General features: G+C 43.0%; 1 protein-coding gene and 1 long non-coding RNA gene across 2 annotated transcripts in view; both read left to right on the top strand.

The window, feature by feature from the left end:
• The window catches only part of GPR50 (G protein-coupled receptor 50), a gene marked incomplete at its 5' end in the record, with an annotated part of 42,973 nt that overhangs the window by 29,211 nt on the left and 6,871 nt on the right, over positions 1-6,891 (top strand). The gene's annotated exons all lie outside the window — the stretch shown is intronic.
• Positions 7-3,534, top strand: LOC108447474. The gene is made up of 3 exons (XR_001863068.1): positions 7-1,271; positions 2,800-2,864; positions 3,491-3,534. It is a non-coding gene; the product is annotated as an uncharacterized LOC108447474 (long non-coding RNA).

Here is a 6,891-nt window from a genome sequence, read left to right as displayed (position 1 = left end):
GGCAGTCAGACAAGATTTTTATCACTAAAATGAGCTGTGTGTTCTTATCTGACTGTATGCTCTGCCTGACAGCTGCCTAGGAATAGGTTGCTTGCACACAGCTCCTTTCCAGGAACACACTTTGACCAACACCAGTAGCAAAAGAGCATTATTAAGTTGATTAAGCCTGAGTTGACATATTTTTTTTTTTCCTACAATAGTAACAGATGGCAAATGGTGGCGGTACAGCTGCTGGGACTGGGAGAGGATGGATGTTGGTTTGTCATTTCAATGGATGCTGGAAATAATTAATATTTATGTTTATACAGGGTCTTTCCTCTTTCAGAGCGCTTTACAAACCAGGTGATAAATAATGGGCCTGGAGTTCATGCGTGCTGGTAGAGCTCATCCCTGTGCCCATGTGGCCAGTGTGGGAGGGTAAACATAAGGGCATTGGCCTGTGCTTCCTACACAGCCTGAATGTGGATAGTGCCATTCAGCAGGGATTTCAGGTAGAAAAGGCAGGTAAACAGCTGGAATTCAGGGGGCGACACTGGTATCCAGGGTGTCAGGTGCTAGTTTGGGTACCTGGACTCGCCTCTGGCTGCATAGGGTTTTGTGTAGACTCCTCCCAAAGACGTCTGTGTCCCACAAGAAGGTGCCTTAGGGAGTAGGTAGCCACCAGCCATGCTGTCCTTGTACAGTCAGATGCAGCAGCTGGGGCTCTGCAGGTCACCTGACACTAGCAGAGGTGCTGAGGCTTCCTCTCACTCTGGGCAAGTTGGAGGGTGGCCCCAAGGGCCTCCTGACTCTGACACTTGCTCTCCATCAGTCTTGCTGGGATGTGCTGTGAAGGCAGTGTTTCCAGGTCCATCTTTAGTCCAAGAATTTGGAACTGATACAGAGAGGAATCAAGACTTTGTGTAGATTGGCTCACTATCTCACAGTGTTACTGCAGGTGATGGGTTTGGTGGATATAACAGTGAAATGACAGAAATCTGGGGCACATAATGAGAAAGGACACTTTTTAGCACTTCTTTTGTATTTATTAGGAGCTGGATCAAGACCACCATTTACTCCTCCTCCATTACTGGCAGATTCAGTTGCCATAATTGCATCCAGGAAAAACATCACACTAGCAAGAGCTAAGTTTAGAAATCCATAAGAATTACAGCACTGTGGTTTTCCCTCATGTGAAGGGTCAGAACTTCCAGGAAAACACAGGAAGAAGTCATTACAAGGCACTTTAATGAACACTGAATTGTATTTTAGAAACTTGAAAAATGTTGAAGGTAGGTAAAATGTCAGCTTTATGTAATTTCCCCTTTCTTTATACTATATTCAGATCACCTTTTCAGGAAGGAGTGCCCAAGGTGAGCAGGATGTGTTAGGATTAACGGGTAGTAACAGGGGAACTTGCCAAACACTGTTTCCCTGGGATGGTGTTAAAATGTCTTTTTTCTTTAGAAAGTATTTGAATTTCTGAAGATGGGGAAGTTGCTCTGCATTGGTACCAAAAGAGGGCTGACCACTTTTTAAGGGTTCAGAAGAAGACGTAATTAAAATAATTTTTATTCATTTGAGAGTGAATGTCCAGCTACCATCTGTGTAACAGCAAGATAAAAATTTACATTGTTTCTGGTGTAATGGTAAGTGATATAAGGAAAGATACAAAATTGTGCAAACAGGGCTGTTCTCTATTTTCCAGCCCATTTCCAAGACTTCTGGGCTCAGCTAAGGCTGTGAATCTGGCTGGTCTTAGCCAAATGAAAATTATGAATCTCTGGAGTGTGAACACTGCCAACTATTGCCCTTTGCTGCATTCAGTTAGGGTGGCTGAAGGCATGGCTCAAGTATGGTTCTGGCAGCAAGACAATTAAGAGGTCATGACTTAAAAGTCTAAAATCCAGTAATCTAGTCCTTCACCTGACAATGTAAGCAATTCTTTAGCCATCAGCCAAGGTAATATATGGTGCATAACAAATGTAATTGAAGCTCTAGGGGGCTGGTCCTTTCTTCTACAGTAAATACTGTGAGGTTTTTCTCCTCCTCCCGCAAGCAAGTCTTTCTCAAAGGTCCAGAGGGAAAGGCAGCTTTCCCAGCTGTAGTGATGTACTGATGAGAAGGCTCATGGAGCTGGTGATGCCAAAGCGATGCATAAGTGCCTGGCCACAGGAAGGCAGAGGAGGAGGAGGAGAGTTTGCTTTGGGGACTGCCTTGGCCTTGCTCTGTGCATCTGCAGGGCTGCCACGAGGCAGGGAGCAGCTCCAAGTGCCCACAGCTTTCCCACAGGGAATGATGCCAGCAAACCAGATAACAGTTGGTAGCCCATAGCATACTGCTGTTCTGTGGCTTCATGGTTGTACTGAGAGATAGATCTCAAAGGACTGTTTTCAGGAGTTAAATTCTTCTGGAGTATCATGCATTTTTTAGGACTTTCATAATGTCCTTAAATTGGATATTTCCACATTGTCTAATATTGTATCCTAAGGATGCTGTGGGTTGGCAATACCTCCTGCCCTTTTTGTTATTATGCTCTGTATAATTTTATGCAGCACAGTCAGGATTTGAGAGCAGCTGACAGCCCAACTGCACTGTCTGTTTAACTGCAGGAAACCACACTTTATCCCCCTCTGAATCCTAATGGAGTAATGATAACAGATAATTAATTGAATGCCTTTTCCTTTCTTTTGTTTATTCTCTCTTTGAACATACTCCCTAAATACACAAATAAAATCCTCAATTAAAATTTATGGATTAATGGATTGAACAACAAATCTTTTTCTTTCTTCTTTTTTTTTCCTTTTGCCTGGATCTCAGTGAGAATTTTGCTGATTTTCACTTGTGCTCCCCTCCCTGTCAAACATTTTCAGTTGTCAAAATGGGTAAGTATACACTGGGCTGTCGTGTGGGCACATCAGATGTATCAGTGCTTATCAGAATGGTGGAAGGAGATGACAACAGTCTGGCATTCCTCCTGTGCCATTGTGTGTGGTGTTCACACTGCCCTGGAAGCCAGGAGCTTGTAAGGAGCAGTGCAATGGGTCAACTCCCCTACAGAAGGATGGTTCTTAATGCACTTTGATGGGGTAAATATTGTCTCCCCCAGGAATGACCCTTTAGAATTTGTGACATAAAAAATGCTTGTCAGAGAGAGGGCTGCAGGCTCAGCATCCCCCAACACCACAGCATTGTCATCCACTTAATTACAGCAGTACGTGATCAATATGATTGCACACACTCAATGGTATCTTTACGTCATAAAAAGAAGAAAATTGATCTGGAAGTGTTTTCTATGAACTGCCACTTAGTTTGTAGAACCGAGCACACTTCACATCTGCAGGCTGGAGGTTAGTGACATACAAGCAATCACACAGTAAGTGGCAGGTAAAAACAAACAAGAAAAAGAGGCTATCACAGCTAATAAAGTCTTGTTGCATGCTGAATAAAGCTTTTTATGAGTTTATTTTTTTGCTTGGAGCAAACAGTACATTTTGTTTCTGTTTTGCAGTGAGCATAAGCTTTGGAAGGTTAAACAGAGAGTATTAGATTATGGTAAGTGGTCGTCGGAGGCTTGCTTTACAGTCATGGCCTGTTAAATTGTTTACTGAACCTCAATATATATATATCTCTGAGGTTGATGTGTGTCTTAATTCCTGTTTATCTGGAAGATCTGAGTCTGTTGATTTTTTTATAAAACCTGAATGAACAAACATAAAGTTTAAGATTCTCTTTATTATAAGCTGTGGTTTATAGTATAGTTATAGTAGTAAGAAGTCACAGCAAACATACCAGTTGCATAAATAAACTTTCAGCATTTTGTTATTGTGTATCAGCACATTTTTATCAGTACAGGTTTTTAGACCTGCTTTTCTACAGCTGTCAGTTAATCTGGCAGCAGCTGGACAGACACCAGGGTCTGATCTCACTCCTGGGAAGAGGTTGGAACAGCAAGGTGACTCCTCATGCAGTGAGCCAGCCCCATGGCACTCAGCCATTGTGCTCATGGGTCAGCTTCTCACTTGCTGCCTTTGAGCCTGTTGTATGTGGGTTTGTTTGCCTCAAAATGCTGTGGGCACTGTCTATTTGGGAGCAACTCGAATCCCTGCACAGAGGGTGGGAGGAAGGGGCAGCCTGGACAGCAGGCTCAATTGGAGCTGGACTGTTCCAGGTGAGCAGAAGTTGATCTGCACAACTGTGTCTCTGCTTTGGTGCAAATCCTGTCACTCAGGAGGACAATTCAGTTTCAGCACTGGGTGTACAGGTAACAGTGCTAACTTCAGGTTGCATTGAGCATCTCTTGTTCACCTGAAGGAAAGAGTTCTGTAGTTCTGTAATACTTCTGCAAGGAATGTAAAATAACTTCTTATGGATAACAAAGAAAGAAGAGGTTTGGGTGTTTGTTTTGGACATTTTGAGATGTGCAAAAAGTGACCACTTTCAGAAAAATATTTTATCTCCTTCTCCCCCCCTCACCTTTTAACCCTGGTTCTAGGTTCAGGATACATAAGCCACAGTCTGTAAAGGACAGCCCACAGCTGCTGCGTGGGAAAAGTAGGGAGAGGCTGGATCTATGCAACTGGAGCTTGGACACCAGGGGATTTCCAATAGCCTCTTGAGGCAGGCAGTGCCAATGACCCTGGTGTTTGTACAGTGATGCTCAGTTAATCTCTGTTGAACAATATCTGTTTGGATGAAAGTCAGGTGCTGTTGGGGCAGCCTGCCAGTGAAGACTTTTACGTATGTGGATTATTGATTTGCAGAATTCATTGAGGTATTTTCACATTTCCTAGAACCAGGGCTTGACAATAAGTCCTCAGATAACCTGTGTTGTTGGATAATCCGTGTTGTTGGATAATCCAGGCAGAATGAGAGGTAGGGCCAGGGAACTGCTGGAGTACAGGAGCAGACTGCTGGAGTGGGCAGAAATAGATTTATGGGAGCAGAGGGGGAACTCAAAGATAGAAGTGCTAGGGCAGGAGATGTTCTGGGATAAATTCCCTTTTGCATAATTTGCACGTGCCTATAATCTGCTCTGCAGATGGGCTTCAGATTGTTTGGAGTTAGGTTTTTCTTCCCTAAACAATTGTGGATTATACTGTGAACAGTATATTGTACCTCTATAATCTGTAGCTTTGTGTTGGACTTCTGTAATGTACAAGGATTTATAAATTCTCTGAAAATATGGACAAATTTGTATTACCAGTATCCTTGTGTCACACTTGCTTTTCTCCACCATTCCTGCCTCTTCATGTATGATTCTATAACTGGGGAATGGAGCACAGTGGCACATGAGCCAGTTTATACTAAGTAGAAGTTAAAAAAGGGACGGAAAATGTGAAAGCTAATAAGGAAATATAGTCACATGCCAACAAAGAGAAAAAGATACATCTGAAAATAGTGTTGCAGAAGCAGATAAATTTCAACTGGAGATGAAGTCCTGCTGGCATTATTTATGGGCCAGAGTCCTTTGTTTTATAGTGGGAAATGTAAAAAAACACAATAATGAAGATTGTTGGCAGGAGACTGCTCTTCACCTTCCCTAAAAGCCACATATTAGATGGCTTCCCATTCTACAGTGTCTTTGGGAAGGACGGTCCAACCTCATCCTACAAAGGGAAGGACACAAGCTGTTGGTGCAGGGCTCAGCACGTGGTGGTCTCATAGCAAACCAGGGACTGAAAGGCTAAAGCAGTGTTTAACTCAAGTTACTCCTATTTTAATAATTAGCCAATAGCCAGTTCCCACACTTTGAAGGGCACGTTCTGCTTTGGTGGCATGCAATGAGCCCCGTCTTTACAGTACTCAGTCATTAAAAATGCACTGATTTCCAGGACTGACCTGCAAATGGCTGTTTTATGGGTCTGACCTTCCCCTTCATCTCACCAGAAGAAAAGGATGGAGTTGAGCACATTCCCACATAAACTGGAAGATACATTTATTTCTGTGAAATAGTACTGCATGAACCTTTCTGGCTGTATTTTCAGGCACCCAGCACCCTGCCTGGGCCATGTCTGCTGGTGGATAGGAGAGGTGAGACTGTACTGTTGAAGGCACAGAGCAGGGGAGGGCAGCTTTGCTCCCCGAGTGGAGGAGATTATTCTTTTCGTGATAAAACCGTCTCATTTTCTCCCTGCTGGAGCAACATGCAATGAATTGGTGTCAAAATAATACACAACAATACTGTGCTCTTGGACTGTATCCAAACTGCAATGTCCGTCCTGTGACTATTATTTCTATAGATTTTTTTTTCCTTATATTTTTACTTCCTCCCAACTATTCAAGTTGGTGAAGAAAGACCAGCAGAGATGGCTTATTTCTTCCAGCAGCTGGCAGTGAAGTGAGACTAGTAATTTTCCCTACGGTTTTTCTATGCTTTGGATTAAATCCACAAATGTGGTGTTTTAAGTAGGGAATATTCAGCTTTGTTCTGCTTTGCCTGGTTTGGAACTGGATGTTGAATGTGTCTCTTTCATGCCCAGCAAAGGCAGAGACTTGCTTTCTGGCTGGCTGTGTAGAAGTGTGTATCCAAGTAGGACAGGTCTGGTGAAGAGGGAGAGTTACAGTCCATTTAGTGGAGCCTGTCTCCAGCATGCTCTGGAAGTCTCCTAAATTGGATTGCTGATACCTCTCTGTCTGTGTTTTGTTCTCTTGAAAATTATTTTAGAAAAGCTTTCCAAAAGGAAGTTCTGGTGCTGGGGGCACATTTTCTTTATGTTGAAGTGCATATTTTTGATCGAGTGAATAAAAGTTTTGCTGCAGAAGAGCATTCCCTCTCTGGGGTGCCTGCAGCATCACTAAGTCTGACCACAGTTGGTTCTGTCCTTGACAATGGGCATAAATGGAGTTAATTATATGGGGACCAGGTTCAGTAGCTGCATTTTAAAGGGCTCTCAGTAAGTTATTAAATCA

Source organism: Corvus brachyrhynchos, unplaced genomic scaffold (genome assembly GCF_000691975.1).
Source record: "Corvus brachyrhynchos isolate BGI_N302 unplaced genomic scaffold, ASM69197v1 scaffold346, whole genome shotgun sequence".
Classification (NCBI taxonomy): Eukaryota; Metazoa; Chordata; class Aves; order Passeriformes; family Corvidae; genus Corvus; species Corvus brachyrhynchos.
The sequence above is the reverse complement of the archived record's forward strand: the minus strand, read 5'-3'. Positions and strand labels throughout refer to the sequence as shown.